This window comes from Sus scrofa, chromosome 1 (assembly GCF_054392235.1).
Source record: "Sus scrofa isolate SSC_HxYL_T2T_F1_AM1 chromosome 1, Sscrofa_HxYL_maternal_Yorkshire_Landrace_v2.0, whole genome shotgun sequence".
Classification (NCBI taxonomy): Eukaryota; Metazoa; Chordata; class Mammalia; order Artiodactyla; family Suidae; genus Sus; species Sus scrofa.
This window is the reverse complement of record NC_139383.1, coordinates 224,605,206-224,625,472: the sequence shown is the minus strand read 5'-3', so window position 1 is coordinate 224,625,472 and position 20,267 is coordinate 224,605,206. Positions and strand designations below refer to the sequence as shown.

General features: G+C 35.1%; 1 protein-coding gene across 37 annotated transcripts in view; it reads right to left on the bottom strand.

Moving 5' to 3' along the window:
* Positions 1–20,267, bottom strand: part of PTPRD (protein tyrosine phosphatase receptor type D) — a 529,409-nt gene that overhangs the window by 221,695 nt on the left and 287,447 nt on the right. The window lies entirely within an intron of this gene.

Below are 20,267 nucleotides of genomic sequence, written 5' to 3'. Positions count from 1 at the left end.
CTCCTTAAGGTAAGAGAAAACTTTCCTCCATTCCAAAGGCCTGTACCACTGTCAGTCACTCAAAACTTGAAACCCCTAAATTTTGAATCTTCAACTCTTCCAAAGTTCACTTCTTCCTACCCCACATCAAAATTGTCCCAGCTCTTAGATCTTTACAAATTCAAGTTCCCTTAAGCATGACCCACATTGATAACCTGCATTGCCAGATCTTCCAGTCAGCATTAGAAAAGAACATTCTATTCAAGCACTGAAGGAATCTTAGCTATATAGATAGTAATGATCTAAATTAGAACTTAGCTATTTGTTTGAAGACTATCATAAAACATGTTGATTTCCAATGAGGCCTGGTATTAATATAATCAACACTTCCTCCTGACCGCTGATGAATTTTCCTCAGCCGTCAATTCCAAAATGACTCACTCAAGACACAACCAGTGAGGAAATCAGAAGGCATCAGATGTGGTACCTAGCTTCTCTCTGGATACCTCCTACAATTTCTGATATGATCCTGTGAGTCTTCCTAAAGAGGCACAATTTCCAAGGAAAAGGACTCTACAGCATTCTCAGTCCAGTCTACGTGTTTTTCACTGTCTCCATAGTCACAGGGAAAACTCAGATCTCCTAAATCCAGCTAGCTTTTTAAATCAGGACCCATTTTCTCCCTCTTGGGAAACTTTTCTTCTGCCACCACTGAAATCCTCACTTTTCCCCAGACAAATCACATCTGCTGAGCACACTGTCTGTCTTTCTACAAAGCCACACAACCCAAATCACAGTATGAGAACATAGTTATGCTTTCCCTCCTCAGATCAACTGCAGGAGTAGGTCAGTCCATTGCCTTGTATATTTAAAATTCTCATCAGTTTATCTCTCAATGACACAAATTCTTCTGGAACTCACTTGCATCCAAACCCCTTGACATCAACCTAGTCTGAGCTGACAGATGTTGAGAGAACTGCAGTTTCTCCCAAGCCTACATATGAGTATACTGCAGTGATTGAAAAGTTTTCTACTACACATAGTAGAAAACTGCTTATGGTGGAGTGTTCATTAGGGGAATAATTAAGAAGCAGAGAGAGAGATTTGTGTGTGTGTATTACAGTAGTGGGTTTATTTTTTTGATTCCACATATGAGAGAGATTTTTTTAATGTGAATAGTAAATGAATGTCAAAATACTACCAAAGAATAAAGCTCCCATGCAATGAAAGGTACCCTGAACATTAAGCCCAGGTCCTTGGAAGAGAAAATTGAGGGGCTAATGGGGAAATGTAGGCTGTCTCTCCCACAGTGAGGTTTATCGAAGTCCAAAAGAAGTTGCTGAGGCAAGTTGAATTTGACACATGGATTCACTAGAGAATATTTTCCTGTCCCACCAGCTAATTGAGGCCAGAGACTGAAAAAAAAGTTAACATCCATGAGCTACATTTCACTTCAGCTGAAAGACAGCACTCTTCTGAGCAAGCAGTGATGGATTCTGTTTATTCGAATGTTTACACACTGTCAGCCAAACCTAGGTCTACAATGGAAAAGTGTCAGAGATAGCGGTTAAGAATGGAATTTCAAGATGAACTCTCAAGGCTCCAAGGAAACGTTAAAAATTACAAATCAGATAAAGAGTATTTTGCATATTAGGTTAAGTTAATTTTAATAATTGATTCCACTTGAATTTCATCAGGGTATTTTTTTTAATGTCTTTAAAGGTTTTATATCTAAAGCTTAGTTTCAGGGAAAATTAAAAAAAGAAAAAGTAGAAAGCTCAGTAGACACTGTTCCATACACATTATATTAGAAGACATCTCTTTTGGCAGCTAATGACACAAAATGCTTCAAAGGACAAAAATACTCCACCTCAAGTTCCCTAAAGTCAACTACCCTGCTTCACTCACCTAGAGTTGTTTCTAAAAATGTTATTAGATTTTTTTTGTTAATTTCCATATTGAAAGTAACTAACTTCAGCTAATAAAAAAAAATTGCCTTGGGATTCCTGAGCTATTTCTGTCTTTTTCAAGTTACTGAGTTACCCCTACCTCCTCTGTGGCGTCTGACTACTAGTTACAGCAGCACGAATTCTTACTAGTTACATTAGCATGCATCGTCACTGCTCTACTAGTCATTACTTTTCTTCTACAAGTTCATCTCTCTGAAGAACACATGCCAATATTCTATGCCCATTGGTGACAAGTGTCAAAGACTTAAGATTGTTGAGCCACTTACTGAGGGCTCTTACCAAAGAAATTTAGAATTAATAACCATTTATAAGAAATGAAGTCCTCACCTTGGGGAGAGCTGACAACATTGACTTGTGCCCTATGGAAAACAGTCTAATACATTTGCATGACCTTTCTTTTCCTTCTTGGCTCATAAAGAACACTGTAGAGTCCCCTTTCCATATACACAAGTGCACAACAAAGATAATCTTTCTTGCATACTAATTGGATAGAGAATGTAAAGAGAGTTCCTTTCTTATTTTTAATAAGGGTAATTAAATTCTATCCATCCCCCCTTCACACAGAACCTCTTTGAATGCACTTTCTTCATTAAATTTTCATGAGAAACATCACAATGTAACAGATTCAAATAGCCAGAGCTGTTATACGTTGACAGTTGTGGCTTGTTTCCAATTTGACTGTCAGGTATTTGGCAATAAAACTGAGTATTCAACATAAATGAACTACAGAAATAATGAAATTTCTAATTGGCATGCTTATCTCAGTGGGCGTAGTTTAGAAGATGTTAATTGCTTTTTTTTTCACCTCTACATTTATTAGTGATTTATATAAAACTTCCTTGGCCATTTGCTAACATTAATTTTGATACCTCATCAAACGTATGGTACTAAGAACTTGAGGGAAAAAAAGTCTGGCTTTTACATGCTAACCACATAAACTTTTACAGGAAAATGCAAAATCAAAAATTAACAAATTGCCAATATGTTAGCAGCTTAAAACTTTTGCATGAGGTGAAAAGAAAAACATTTTGTCCTATTCATTAATGTGCTCATTAAGCTTTAAAGTGCCTTACTTATCACTGTTCCATATTAATATTCAATCATGCAGAATTAGCTACTAATTCATCAACAATTTAAATCAGACTTGACCTTCACAAAGCCATTTGGTCTGTCATTTTGAGAGGCCATTAAAGGGCAGATTACTACATACTTGTGCTTAGTGAATCGTAGAAGTCATACATATTTTGTTTGTAATGGCAGCTATAATAGACCTGGAAATATAGCACATTCTTTGAATCTGTTTGGGGTCTTAATAAAGTATGCTGATATAAAACTTTCAGTTCCATTAAGAAAAGAGAAAAATGAATATCAGCATTTTCCAGAGTTAACTTCCTACTGCAGGAGAACTTTTGTTAATAACCCCTAACCTACCGTGGACTTGAATAGAATGTGTCAGGGAAATAGCCTGACTTTGTTTTGTAGGGAGATATGCTTTAGATGTCTGTGAATGATCAAGAAATAGCTTTTTCATAATATGCTCAAACTACTTTCATTGTTCATCCATAAACAATTTTAATGATGCTTACTTTTGCTCCAATTCCGCTAACACTCAACCTCTCTTATTTGATAGGAAACACAAAACCAAATTGCTTGCTGAGGCCACACTTCCTTCTAAGGTAGCCCTAAGCAGTTCTTCTAGCCTAATCTTGCAAGGATTCAGTGAACTCAAATAGACTGGTGCTTTGACTCTGCTGCCAGTGATTTAAGAAAGTTTTTCATGAAGAACTGTTTATCAGGATGTCACATTTCTAATTTTTCAGACTTACAGCAAATATGTTTATGAAGAAAAGTCATGTCAGTCATGTCAGGAGAATAGTCTGCCAGAATAAATATTAAAAGATGTGGCAAAAATACCTGATCATTTAGGTATTAGTGACAATATAGATGTTTTTGTGAGAATGGAGTATAAAAAGCAAACTCAGAATCTGGAGGAAGAGATAAGCACTTTTTTTTTTCTTTCCTGTAGAGAACTCATTCCCTGGAATCCCTTTTCTAAAGACCAAATAGTTCATAGTGGCTCCTCTTTAAAAGTTTTTGAAGTTCACAGAAGGTAGAGCTATATGCTACTTCTTTTTAACCATCACGGTGATCAATAAACACTTGCCATGAGATATATTTAAGAAATTTTGCCAACTGTTTCTGCATTCATTCATGTGGCATCTCTGAATTCCTACTCAGCTCATTTAATGATACTGATTTAATCAGTTAATCATTCTTTGACACTTTTGTGGCTACAGATTTGGCTTCCTCAATTTGAATATAAGTCTAAGAGGCAAAAACTATCTTTTGTAGTGTTTTAAGTAGTGTTAGACTTATAAACATAGTTGTTAATGATGTCTTCATTTTTACAGTCAACAGTTTTATTTAATTAGCAGATGATTTTCATCAATTGAGACATGCAATTTACACTTGGGTTCTTTCTTTAACTTAGTGCATTTGCTGCTCTAGAAACACACAATTCAGTTCCTGTTTTCTTAATTTTATAGGAAGGCTCCCCTCATATATCGGTTTCAAGTGTCTAGAAGTCAAAATGGCAACATGTAAAAAAAAAAGTGTAAACGCAATGAAATTCAAAAGAACATGTATCTCTACTCTGCTCTCCTATCTTTAGAATAATGGAAAGCTTGATGTTCAAACTAATGATAACATCCATGTGAATCACCCAGTTGCATGTTGAGGCAGACACTCTGGGTCTCCTTTCACTGCCAGGAGAAAAAAAATTCTCAGTGGCTGGGTATCTTAAAACTTTAGGAATTTATGATATAATCTTATAGAAGTGTAAATGATTTTTGTCCTTTTGAAGGATGAAAGAATTGCATTAGGGACATTTTCCTTAACAAAAGTCAAACATTAGATGAAAAGAATGAATATTTTCTTAAATAAAAGTGCTATACCCTCTAAAGGTGTTGAATGGTAGCCTTACATGTTAGAGACACAGTACTAATCTAAGCAACATAAAGTCAGTGGGTTTTTATACAGAAGACAGTAAAAAACCCTTTTGGAAAATTTAAATATATTTGTTTCAAGATGGTCAGATAAAAAAAGTGTCTTTACATTTATGAAAGTTGCATTATATTAAAAGAAAAAGGACTTTTGAACTCTTAGTTTTAAAAATCTACTGGATAGTCAATAGATCACCATTTATTCTACAGATATTTATTGAAGGGCTCCTTTGTGCCAGGACTAGGTCAGGCACTGGGTATGAAGTAATCTAGACAATTTCTATATTGTTGTGAGTTAATTGTATCTGCAGGATAATTAGATTCTTTGTCAGTAAAAATAGTATCCAGCTCAAATATGGGAAGAATGAATGAGATAATGCATTAAGTGTGCCTAGTGTTGCCTGGCACTGGCGCTTGGCATCTAATAAAATATTATCATATACGTACTTACTCTATTCCAAACTCCCACATAAGATTTAAAGAAAACAGAGGCAAGAGACTCTAAAGCTTGATAGAACAAGAGCTGCAGCAATAACCTGTAAAAGGGAAAAATATTCTACACAACTCATAAAAATAGTGGGATTATATAGACATGTATGTGAAATCAGAGGGTGGTATCAGTGCCAAGTAACCACTTAAAAGCTAGTCAAAGCCCTCATTTCTCACTTTGAACAAAATTTTAGACTTTTTGATTAATCAATGGCAGAGAGAAAACAAATTATATTGTCATCTGATCTGTTCCCCCAAACAAACTTTAAAAAATAACTAAATACTTGGGTAAATACAAAGGTTTGCTGTGAATGACTGAAAATACTGAAACCATTTCAGACTTATTAGGGCTGCCTGAAGTTTGCAAGGGTGGTATCATAACTACCATTTTCTGCAGCTACAAATCAAAGACTCAGCAAGAGTGTTACTTGGTCCCAATCTTACATACGGTAAAAATAATAATAAACCTGTAACTCTAGATTTGGTGTTTTTACTTCATCTTGTTTCCTTTGCACCACTTGCTGTTCTTTGAATAAATACTCATCATGAACAGTGATAGAACTCTTCATCAGGGTCAACTTATAACCAAAGACAAAATAAACATAATTCTCAATACCTGGCTATCTTTTATTTATTTATTTATTTCAAGCAGAAAGGACTAGAGACTAAAGATCAATGGGATATAATAAATAATTTGTCTTTTTAGGGCTGCACCTGCAGTTCCCAGGCTTGGAGCTGTAGCCGACGGCCTATGCCACAGCCACAGCAATACCAGATCTGAGCTGTGTCTGTGTCCTACACCACAGCTCACGTCAATGCTGGATCCTTGACCTACTGAGAGAGGCCAGGGATCAAACCTGTGTCCTCATGGATGCTAAGCAGATTCGTTTCGGCTGAGTAATGATGGGAACTCCTAAAATATCTCTATATTACAAATCATCAATCCATGGATACATATCAATTGACTTCTCATTTTTTAGTACTGGGGCTAGTTGGGGATAGAATTCTGCCATGTGTGCTACCCAATAATGAGGATGAGAAATGGAAGACTGAAAAGGATAATAAATATTGAATAATTGACCCAAGGAGCTCAACTTTAGCACTGGACCTATTTCTTAAAACCATTCTGCAACTTTTATGGCATTATCTAGGAAGGGCTGTAATAAGTGGTAGGGCTTCTGCTTTGAGCAGACCCCTAAATACTGCATGCAAACCCCAAGTAGACGCAAGTAGACTCAGCATATCAACCCTCGAACCAGAAGCTGCACAGAGATCTCCTCTATAATATGGGACCTGTAATGACTACCCTGAGTGGCTTTGTCTTTTTCTGAGAGAACAGAAAGATCTGTGTCACAGAGGCTGGAAGCCTAAGCTGTTAGTAGTTGGACTATTTGCTACTTTGTTGCAGCAAATGAGTTTTCAAGTTATTATCTTTCAGAATACACCACACTATCAGGCTACAAACAAGAACCATTTCTTTCCAGAATACAGTCCCTGAAGAGGGGGAAAAACATTTATTATTCTTTTCTTAAAGAAAACAGTGTAAATAAAGCTTTTATTTTTCACCATTCCAGATGGCAGCAGGGTATAATTTGTACTGTTTTGACATCATGACCGTATTATTCAAAATCAATCTTCCTGCAAGTGAATTGAATAAGGGACTGAAAATAGAAAAATAAAAGGAAAAGAAAGAAAAGCTAAATCAACATTTTCTGGCAAAGTTAGGCTCCTGGGCCATTATCAGAATGATATGCATATAGATGAAATTGGAAAAAAATACATAAATGAGGTATTTTCTCATTCTAAGTCAAAGGCTATTCTAAGTCAGAAAGAAATTATTGAAAGCAGGAAGAAACTGCCAGTTAATAAATGATATTCCAAATGAAATGACAAATATAAGATCTGTTCCCCCCCCAAAGTAATTATGAACAAGAAACCATGGATTTTTAGTCCAAGATCCTCTTTGCAAGTTATTATGCAGAGGGGTATGCTTGTCTTACTATAGCTATAAATTAATCAAAGAAGGTTTTATTTCAGAGTAGATTTAGGTATCTCTTAGGGCCAGTTACTAGGTATTAAGAGTCTTCAAAAATTTCTCATAGAATTAGGCCATGCAAAAACAGGAAATTGGACATTGATAAGCTGATAGGAATCTCATTAGCAGCTACTAAATATTCAGCATACTAACCAGCACCCACGGAGCAATCCAGAGTAAAGATCCATTTTCTGAAATATTCTTCACATGTGGAGAAGGTTATAAGGCATTCTTGGCACAGAGTAAAGCAAACTTGTTTAGAAGCAATGTATGCAATTATCCTATAAATCACAGAGTAATGTCTACTGTCTATGTAGCAGAATACAAACTCAGTTAGATTAAATTAACATTTGCATGAATGTGGTAGCTGCAATTTCACATGCCAATAAGTCAGTTAACCCCCACTGTTATCTGTGTTTGACCTTAGCAAATGATCATACCCTTTGTGATCCAAAATTCACTGAGTGGTAGGGAAGGGAATAAGGGACTATTCCCTTATTCCCTTGCTTTCATACTTGGGAATGCAAATCTCATTAAAAAATATAATAACCTCCACTTTCACAAATCTCACTGCTTTCCATTGATTTATTTTCACTAATAAGCTGGTTTCATGATACTTATCCTGAACACTGTCTGATTTTGAATATTAAATTAACAAGTTTACATAAATTTATATCAAAAGCATACTAAGAATTTTTAAGAAAAAAAAAGCAAAAGTGCATAATAGAGCTAAAGTTCAAGAATTTAATTCCTTTTTATGTTTGTTTGTTTTTAGAAAGAGACAAAGAAGTAGTAAGAAAATGGAAAGAGAATTAGATTTGGTTTCTGTCTCCATTATTTGCTGCTTTTGTAAAAGTTAGGAATTCTAATGAGCACAAATCAAATAAAGCCAGGGAAAATATTCATCCTGGCTGCTTCACTATGTGATGGTGAATGTAAATAAAAATAAATAAAATTTATTTACAGAACAGAAAGAGACTCACAGACCTCAAAAACAAACTTACTGTTACCAAAGGAAAAAGACTGGGGGGGTGAATTAAGAGTTTAGGATTAATATATACATACTACTATATATAAAAGAGACAATCAGCAAGGACCTGCTGTACAGCAGAGGAATACTTTATTCATTATTCTGTAATATCTTATACAGGAAAATAATCTAAAAAAGAATGGATATATGTATATGTATGACTGGATCACTTAGCTATAGACCTGAAACTAACATAACATTGTAAATCAATTACACTTAAATATAAAATACAATTTTTTTTTGAAGAACACATCTGGTAAACTATAAAATTAAAAAAAGTACAAATTGTATACCATCAAATTTTACATAAATAAGAAAACTAGAATGAACTGTGTGGCTTTGGAATGGGATTGAGATACTGGTATGAACTCATGGTTTTTAAAATATACATATTATTACAGAAAAAATATAATTGTAAATGAGTGTACACACACATATACACTTCTTATACAAGCTTAGTAAACACATCTTTCCTAGCTGTGTAAATTGAGAGGCTAGAAACAACAATCTCCAATAGTAATGGCCATACCCATTATCCAGGTCTTGGCTTCTAAATATGACCCTCTAGTGAAAGGAAACAGTTCCTTGGAGAAATGATCAATTCAGTGCAGCACTGGGACAAGGAAAAAACAAGATGCACCTGGAACACATGTTGTACAGGAAAGTACTCAAAGAATGACAGGGTGTTCACAGACAAAGAAGCTTAAAGAGGTTTCTATTAGCCAAATATGGAACATCTGAACCACAAAATTTTTAAAAAATCAATATTACTAAATAATAAAACATTAAATAAAATAAAGACATGAGTCTATATACTGACATAAAAGAATGGGTAAATTGAAGTTTCAGCAAAAAATGGTGTATTGTCATATTCTCAAAGTAACTCCGCCCATGAATTTATAAAATATACAGGGAAAGAGTAACTCTGTGACAGAGAAGGCTCACAGAAACAGCCTTGACCAAAGTACCAAAGTTATCAATAGCAGGGACAGGATAAATCAAAATCCTGTGCTGAAAATAACAGTATCAATTCTATGATATTTTCTCCAGACTAAATGTTTTTATTCCTCCCAAAATCCATGTGTTTAATCCTAACAAGTATGATAGTATTTGGAGGTGGGGAAGTGATTGGCTCCTGAAGGCAGAGTCTATATAAATAGGATTAAAGCTCCTATAAAAGAGACCCTCTAGAGATTCCTCACCCCTTCCATGTGAGGAAAGAGAGAAAAGGAGGCTATCTTTGTTCATCAGACACAGAACTATGAGAACTGAGTAGCTGTTGTTCATAAGCCACCCAGTCTACAGTATTTCATTATAGCAATGTGAATGAAGTAATATTACTGCCAAAGATTCATAATCTAGATATGATCATGAATAAACATCAACAAAATCTCAAATGAGAAGATACTTTGAAATAACAGCTTTGTTATCTTCAATGGTATCAAAATTAGGAATGTTTTAAAGGAAGGCTGGGGAAATCCTCTAGATAGGCAATTAAAGTGTAATTCTGAACTGGAACCTTTAAAGACATTTATAGAAATGTGAATGAAAGCCTGATAAAATCCACTGAGGACAATGCTGAAATGTAGTCTGAGGTAAATGGGGGTCAGACGATTACACAGTTATGATGCATCGATGATTGCTTCCTGATTTGGATGGTTGTAACTATAGGATAAGCTTTTTTGGAGGAAATATAGGTATTTAAGAGTGATACGTATCATGGTAGCAGTTTATTCACAGATAGTTCAGGAAAAATAAATTCTTTGGTTTTTACTTTCTCCTTTTTTATACAAGTGAGATTGTTTCAAATTTTAAAATCATATAAGTAAATGATTATAATTACTTTATGTTACTTAAATGAGATTTTATAAAATTTTAGATTACATATTAACATCTCAGTTGTGCAAGATTTATTCACAAAGTTTCTGGATAGCTGGATGTCTCACACATTTTTGTCCCAACTCTGAAAAACATCCCCAAATAGATACTTCAGCTGGGAACTTCTTGAACACAGATAAATTAAATGATGTTTCAAATGTTATCAATATTATGCCAATAATAATAATAATAATAGATCTGAAAATAAATTCCCATAAAATTAAGACTCACAAATATTCACTTACCCAGCTAGGATAATGAACAAAATTAGGTGATAATTCAAGAGTAAAGCTAAAGCTTATAAAAAAAAAATAGAGAAATCAATACAATTAAGGAAAAATTTTGACACTTCTAATTTTTGTTTAGAGAAGAGAAAAAGTGAAGTGGTTAGTCCCTCTATTAATTTTCTTCCCAAGTGTCTGAAGTCTGAGATAGATGACAAACTTTTTGATGAGTTTCTTTCCAGCTAAAAACCTCAACTCGATTTGAAAGCCAGAATTATTTCAGAAATCCAAGAGTTGTTTCTTAAGTCAGCCTTTGGAGTTTTTCAGAATTCTTTCCCCCTTCCCTCTACTTCTTCACAGTGCTTCCCCTGGACCTATAACACCATAAAGAAAAATGTTGTCTTCCTATTATCTTTAATCATTTATGGGAATGGGGGCAAGAGAAGAAAGCACAAAAAGAACATGATGCAGATATGTCTAAATAATTTTTCTAAAGAGAACATCTCATCATTTAACTCCATTCAGTAGCAGTTCTCATGGTTTTAATGGCTGTGGCAGGTATTTACTTGAAGGGAAAAAAGACAGATTCTACTGAGTAATGTCAGTTTTATTTGGAATATTGTGGAAAATTACATATATATATAATATTTCACTGTGAAGAATGAAAACTACAAGAGTATAAGAATAAACCCTTAAAACAGAACTTGTGTTTCAAAAATTTATTATGTAGCTAGGGAGGAAATTTCCCCTTAAATACAAATCATTTTCTATTTCTATGGCAAAAGTGAGCCTGAATTTAACATGGACAAATTATCAAATAGAACCAGTTATATTTGTTTGTCAATTTTAAGTCTTTGGACACAAGCTGTCAATTTATGAATCTGCCCTAAGAAACAGAACTATGGTTTCTTTTTTTTTTCCTCCAGTTTTTGAGCTTTTCTCTCTCTTTATCAAAAAAGCAATATAATATTTGATATTTAAATGCAAGCATGGGGTATACAAGTATTCAATAATCTTGAAATAGCAAAAATAATAAAATGCTACTCCATCAAAGATTAGACATATAGAAAATAGCCAAATAGAAGAAAAACTATCAAAAAATGGCCAAAATCACCACTCAAAATTACAGGAATGAAATTCCATAGTCTTTGCTCCTAGAAGAGATATAGGCTTTCACAAATAAAATTTTAAAAACTTGACTTTCTTCAACAGAAGATTAAACTCAGCAAATCACAAAAAGAATTTCAGGCAAAATTGATGGGATACATAGAGGATTGTGGTCTTTCTTCCTAAAAATACAGCCAGAGGGTAAAGAAAAATTTGCAAAGCAGGTGCAAGTGAGTGGTCACTCAAGTGCCTGCAGATTTTTATTAGGAAGATACAGTGTTGATCCTCAAATTTCCACTTTGAAAAACACCATTTTAACTGCAGCATGAAAAATACATTGGGACAGAGCAAAACAAACCAAAATAAAACAAAAAGTAAAGAAAAAAGAAAAGAAGAAAGAAAATAAAAGAAAAAGAATGGAGGGAGGCCATTTAGGAGATTTCTGTGAAAGCTCAGTGGCTACATTAAGGTAAACACATGCCGGGGAAGTGGTGGAAGAGATGGGAAGATGTGGAGAGAGTTGCATATTTTTTCTTTACTTTTTTGAGATACAACTGAAAAAATGATTAGATATTTAAAGTGTACATCATGGTAACTCAATTTAAGTACACAATGTGAGAGTTGAAAATAGTTTGAAGGTCTTTTTTACAAGGTTTGGTGATAATTTGAGGATGGGGAATGAGGGAGAATTATCAAGTATGATTTTCTAAAAATATGTGATGGATTTGAGTAATATAGTCCCAATCATATTGTGCCCTAGGGAACAATGGCATACAACTGAGGTACCTACGTAACTGCTAGTACAAGTTCCTGGTGGATTGGCTCTTGTCTTTTCCTCACCAGTATAACTACCCCAGGGTGGAACACAGCACCAAGCACAAAGTAATTATATCTGCCAAACGAATACTGACCCACCTTTACCTTCAGGAATTGATGGAAATTGCTGTTATATTAAGCCACTTGCTTCCTTATGTGCTTTGTTGGGGGGTGATGGCAAGAAAGAATTGTGTCTGCCTACATATATGTGAGCTCAGCAGTCTCACTATGGGTGTGCCAGGAGCTCCCCTGGCATCAGGCTAGGATGGGATGGAGGTACCCATGGATTTGCATCAATCTCCCCTACCTCTCACCAATACCTGAAATCTGAAGACAGCTGAGCATGCCAAGGGAGTTTCTTCCTTCCTTCCTTCCTTCCTCCCTTTTTTTCTTTCTGAGGTGGGGAACCCAAGGCATATGGAAGTTTCCAGGCTAGGGGTCCAATTAGAGCTGTAGCCACAGGCCTGCACCACAGCCACAGCAACTCCAGATCTGAGGCTCATCTACAACCTACACCGCAGCTCATGGCAACACTGGATCCTTAACCCACTGAGGGAGGCCAAGGATCAAACCCACGTCCTCATGGATTCTAGCTGGGTTCATTACCACTGAGCCACGATGAGAACTCCAGGAGTTTCTTTCTAGTCAGAGAAGAAACCCACTAAATATCAAAGTATGAGAGTCAATGGCCTTTGAATAAAAGGGAAAATAATTTGAATGTGCCCTTATGATGAAATGCCATTTAGAATCCCATTTAATATAACTCACAGCTATTGCATTTTAATATGCTACATGCCAATTAAATAGATAGAAGTTTCCCATGACAAGATACTCATTAGTGATACAATAAACCTTTTTCTTACACACTGAAAACAACCCAGAGTTGTTCATTTCCATTTAGTTGCAAAAGAGTGACATATTGTTATAAATTTAGGAAACATACAATCTCTAATTCTTAACAAAGTGACAGCAACTTGACAAGTGAAAAGTTATCTTAGCCTTGAATTCACTGGCATAGGAAACCAGCAGATCCTACTGTTCTTCCCACAGCACAAGTGGATGGTTTTTATGTTGATGGCAAGATGAATGCTCCTTCAACTGTTCAGTAATAATGGCTATAAGGCTGCTGAGTAAATAAAGTCTGTGCAATTACCAAAGGAAGTGAGAACATGTTTTTCAGCCACTGATTCCCTAAAATAACCAGTGCTATTTAAGTGTTTATTGTTATCAAGATAAAATAATATACAATTTTTAAAATGTGTTTGTCACGTTTTATGGAAAAATATAATCAAATAGGCAAATTTTAGAGTTTCTCAGGAATTAACTCAGAAAAATATACAATATAATCGAGAATGTTTACCCAGTGGAAAAAAAAAGACATTTTCCATTTTGTTTGTTTGTTTGTTTGTTTTTCCCAATGGCTATCATAGGCTCCACTCCTGGAGCTGGTGACTTAGGCTTGAAAGCCCACAGACTTTCATTTACCAAGAATATATGGGGCACCACATAATAACTTAACTGTTCAAATGCTGACAGATCTGCTCCTTTGGCAAAAGCAGCTAAATCACACAATAAAGACAATTTTTGGTCATCCTTATGTAAGTCTAAGCTACTTTCCTGAAACATGGAGAGGGGGGTTCTAGAAAAAACATGTTCTGGGATATGAATTTTATTGATGGGTTTAATATGATAGAGATTTAAGACCCCACACAATTATAGGTTTTAAATGTTCCTTTCTTCACTTGTGAGGGGAAAAAAATGCAATGGAAGATTTAAGACTAGGTTGGCCCATCCTCACCTCTTTTTCACTCCCAGACATAAATTCTTTCTTCATATTTTGAATTCATTTCCTGGCAGGGAAGATAATATTTGTCTTAATACTTATATTCCACCCCTATCAAGGAGCCTACTGTTTGTTCAAACATACGGTGACATGCTTCTGATCATTTAGCTTTTAGTTATTCTATTTCACCCATGGCAGAGTTCATAAGGGGTACCTGGACTCCAGGATCCCTATTGTGTTAATAAGAAACATGGTTTCCTTCAGGATTGTTCTTCAAAAGGCAGACATTAAATGGAAAATTTCTCACTAAAATTATTTATGAATTGTAGAACATGAGATAATTTTGAGAGGAATTGTACTATGCTAATAAAATATATGATACTAGCCTCTAGAATAGAGTCAATTAAAACACATTTGATCACAGTGATTTTCAGAAGAAAATGGCTATGTAGAATCAACTAAAGTCAAAGTCATGCCTTTTGGTAGCTATTCTGAAGTGTTTGACCGTTTTCAGTGACTCAGTCTATAGACATTATCTCATTCAGTTACCAAAGTTCACATGTTTCAACTGATTGATCATAGTTAATTATTCAAATGGTGTTATACAGAGGTCCTTTATTTTAAATTTGATGAATGGGATGAATGCTCACTTATAATTTCTTGTTTTTTTCAGGTTCAAATTATTATATCTGTATTTCATGGCATAGATTGGTAATTCCCACAATTTCCCATTAATCCTATATTAGAAGAGATCTAACATACTTCATACACACTCAAATGATGGGTGCTCATCTTTTCCACCTCAAAGGGAGGGTAGCTGGCCTATCCAAGCACATATCACTACCCACCAAGGGTTTCTTAAGATGTGGAAACTTAGCCTTCATGAAGATCAGTGCTAAAAATCTGAAAGGTCGCATAACCAACCCATAATTTTTCCTTCATCTATGCTTATCATGGATTTGATCCTCAAACTGATGGACACAACCTATTCCAACTTGAGCAGAGAGGCAATGACTATAATAATGACCAAATAATGCTACCTCATCCATTTATCTATATAATATAAAAATGATGCTTCGATTATCTAGAGGATCACAGACCAGGATACCAGAACCATTTTCTGTTGTCTGCTGGAGAACAAGTTTTCCTGAACTGTCTTTAGATAGAATTCCCCGGGTTACACTTGGGGAAATTCCATGAAGTTGCAGAGAATTTAACTTGCATATATGATGCAGAGAATATTCTTTACAACATGACAATGTCCTCATTCTGAAGAACTATGTAAGGAATTTTTTTCCCTTTGGTTTCAGTCTCAGGAACAGTAAGGATTTTTTCTGAACAGATTTGTTTTTATTTTATGGACATTATATATGTGTGGCACCGGTTTGCCCATTCTCATCCTCAGAGTTTCCAGTAGACTTAGAGCCAAAACAATGGTTTACATCTAGCAAAGGCACAGAAGTCCACAGCATGGGCTGTGTGCTCCACCTTCACTCATGACATCATCTTACCATATGTAGGCTTTTCTATTCTGCCATCACCACATTTTATCTCATCATGGTGAACATTCCTCTATAATTTTATATCCTTTTGAAGCAAGGTTATGATGGACACAAATGTTTACATACTATAAATCCAATTTTTTTCAAAAATACGTAATAACCAAAAGAGTCGATCTCTAGGATGTCAGAGACGTCCAAACAAATGAATTCACATTGCCCATGACAGTCTATAAGAAATGTTAGTTATCTGCAGTTATAATGAACCACAAACAATAAATTCAGCAAATGAGCTTCTTAGAGATAGGCCAAATTTTTTTTTTGACTTGGTGAATACTTGCCTGAAGGAAAGAATAAAGGAAAAAGAGACAGAGAGAGGTATGAAAAGGACAAAGTGACTAAATAAGTGTTTTATTTCTATTTAAGATAAATCAATTTTAAATATTCACCTCATGATAAAATTCATGTATTTTCTGAAGCTGGAAATGAAATATTTCCACATGCATTTGTATGAAGTCCATTATTACATTACTTACAGAACATTATATTCATGTTGAACACACATTAATAGTACTAATTGCTCAACTTAACAAACATTTGTTGAATGTGTCTCATACTCTCTGTATGAAACACTGTTTCTCACTTGAGGGCTCCAAGAAAATCTCCTTAAAAAATCTTGCAGTATCAAGGTGGAAACATACATGTGACCAGAAAGAAATATGTGAAAGCATCAATTGCAAAGATAGCACATAAGGGTGACTGATGAATTCCACCAAAGGTCAGGGGAGCTGGGCCTAATAGTGTGAGTAGAATGTTGACAGATAGGTGTGTGGTTAAGGACCTTGGAGGTACAGGTAAGAGTATGATCAAGGTGCAGGGACATTAAACAGGTGGTGTTGCAGGGGCAGAAGTGGCCACTTCTTAGACGTATTTGTTTGGGAACAGCATTAGGAGGACAGTGTGGCAAAGTATGTGAAAGCATGACAGATGGTCACCTTGGTCCAACTGTAAGAAATTGTAAGGGTTGGAGGGTCCATTTGGTAGGAAGTATGGAGCCAAATATTTCTGAACCCAGAAAGTACACATTCTAAAATACGATCTTTACCAAGTGAGTTTAGTGGCGGGGGGACAAAGACAGAATCAGTTAGATGAGCACTATATTTGTTTTAATACAAGATGATGAAGCTTGTGTTTGGATACAATCCTTGGGAAGCCAATGGAAGAGATGAGGTAGACACACACTGGAGAAACACTCTGTAGGTTTATGAAACACTCATTTTGTTTAAGGGGAAGGCAGAATAAAAATGAGTTTCGAGTTTCTAGTCTCCTAGTTTCTAGATAGACAACTGCCAGTAGGCAGGGACAGATGATGTTATCCAATAGAGGAGGTATTGGAAGACACAGGGAAGATCAAGATTTAAAATACAGTTCTGAGTATTGATTATATGAAAGTAATAGTTGGAGTGTCATGATGGATAGGATGATGGAGGGAAGAATTTACAGTGAGAAGAGTATGGGAAATAACCATATTTAAGGGTTTTGCATGAAGAGATCATTCCCTTTAGTAATTCTAATTTACTGTATATTTTTTGACTCATTATATCATGCGGAATACTTTTATATTCTGTGCCCGTAAATCAAGTAATCTGTTGAAAAATGCTATTCCTATTAAATATAACAAATGTGATTAGCAATTACATTTGTCAAGAGTTGTAGACTTTAGAGCTACAGAGACATACATAAAAATGTGTGATATCTATACCTCATAAGGAGAAGCATATGAGAAAACAATACGGACTTTGTGAGAGAAGGTTAAGTATAACAAAATAAATGAGAAATAGACTTCAAACCAGGCAGCATGAAATTATTCAAATTGTAAATTAGCCAGAAAACAACAACAAAAACTTCTAATGTTAACCTAGGATTTCAAGCCAACTGGATTTTTTAATCATTCCAAAAGAAGTATGCTATTTTCAACAACTTCTCAAGACATATAACCATTCAAAGAAGGTGCCAGTGTTCCAAATGCTTTGATTTAGTGTGTCTATACTCAGATCCCCATTCTCATACTATGTGAAGCATCTGAAAGGAGATTACTAAGAGCCAGTCCAGTTAATTTAAGAGTGTGATACCAACAAGAACTCCACTGACTAATATGAACAGAGCAGAGCTCAAAGCAAAAACCATAATGTTTGTTGAAAGGAACAAGTGGATGATCTACCCATTTTTCACTGTATTTCTAGATCCTTGAAAAACTGAAGGCCTAATCTATATTTAAAAACATAGCTTTTTATACACTACTATGTGTTCTTCATGTTCTATAGAATTATATATTTTTGCAGTATTTAAAATAAGAGGATATACACATTTTCACATCTCTAATATTAGTATGTAAATTTTACATGCATATGGTACCTCCTGCATTTGGAGCGTTGTGATTTCTAAATGATTTAGTGTGTCATACAGCAAATACTTAATATTCACCAGTATTTGCACATAATTGTATCAGGTAAAAAGTAAAACCGAAAACATATTCTACATTCTATATTATAACTAGTGGCTCTCAAGTATTTTCAGTTTGACTAATAACTCAGTTGGTTAAATGACCTACTTAAAAATGCATCCGCGATACTCACACAGAGACATAGGCCTATATGAATGCACATTCTCCCACATAATTTGTCTTAAGAACAGTACCCCATTTATGAAGACACGATTTTCAATCACTTAACCAAAACTAAATCCATACCGAAGTGAAAACAGAAATAGGATACTAAAGGATTTATGGTAAAAAAAAGCCCAGTCCTAAATTTCTTGAAGAGCACACATTGTCCATCTGTGATCTAGAGAGCTTACTCTGAAGGTTCCTGACAAAAACACCCAACATTTAAACCAGTGCTCAAATGTTCTACTAACTCGAGTCATTTCAACTAGAGAACTAAGAAAACAAGTACCTAAACAGGATATGAAAAGAATCTTCAGGAGTTGCTGTCACAGTTCAGCAGAAACGAATCTAACTAGCATCCATGAGGATGCAGATTCGATCCTTGGCCTTGGTCAGGGGATTAAGGATCTGGTGGCACAGACGTGACTCATATTTCATGTTGCTGTGTCTGTGGTGTAGGTCTGTGGCTTTAGCCTGGGAACCTCCATATGCTGTAGGTGTGGCCCTAAAAAAAAGAAAAGAATCTTCCTCCTTCCATGGGCCTGACTTTGATAGCAAGCTTGTCCTATAAACTGTCATAATTATTCACCGTGACCCATAGAAAATGTTCTGGGTTGAAAGTAAAGTTGAATAAACTTCACTTCTGGTTTGTCTCTGATCCCCAGATGGTGAAATTACTTTAAAGCATAATCAGTAAGACCTTAACTTGAGGGCTGTTTTTCCTCAACAGACATTGTATTCCCTTCAAGTATTTTCTCTCTCTTTCTTTCCTAGTTATTTCAAAAGGTGTATTTTCCAATAACTGGTAATCTCCTTCTTATGTGATCTTGACTTTTACAAGTCTTAGGTCTTACGACTCATGGAATATAATTTGTCATTATGTATTATTTTTAAATCTAGAGGCCATGTAAGAAATTTTCTGCATGATTTTTCTCCATCAAGTAGCATTCAATACAGGAATTTTCATACACTAAATCCATTTGATTCCACCTTTTTATGCTTCCTATCTCATCAGTTTGTTGCTTTCAAAAATAAAAACCCTCATTATTTTGGGTAAGAGTATGGCAGGTAATCCTTTTCTATTCCTTTCATTAAAAAAAATAGGTTAATGATTCTTAAAAGATTAAAAGGATGCAAGACTGACAAAATTACCTAGCAGCCTTATGAACCAGTCTTTATAAGGAGCTTCAGGTCCCAGGCTGAATGGGAAATGAAGGAAAAAATTAACTGGTTTTCCCTGGAAATTGCTAACACCATTTCTTCAGAATTTATAGGTTTAATAATTCAAATTCAAAGTCCAAAGATCTTCCCAGTGTTGACTTTGAGTTCTACTCAAAGCAGCATCTCTTTGCTTGTTACAAACACACATAGACTTCATTAATAAATGGTCATCAAAATCAAGTCCTAGAATGGAAAAAACCAGAAATGGGATCTAGCCAGCTTGTTGCAATTAAAGAGAAGACTGTGTGTTGAACTAATAAGTAAAGAAGTTTAGATAAAATAATGCATGTTAAAATTTGAGTAGAACTTTTTGGCTGTACTTCAACTGCAGCTATGACCTAAGTTGAAAAGAACTAGTAGTAATACCTCCACCACTTATTTTAAAGGATGCTGTCATTGACGTGAACTGCCAAGTAATGGTAACAAACACCTGATTTCAGGGATTCCAGGATATGATGATGGAACTGACCTATGATGGAAATAACTACAACTTCAGTAACCCCAAATCCAATCACTAATCTCCACAAGAAAGGGAGGGGAAGGAAGTCAATATATACTTGGAAAGTGCT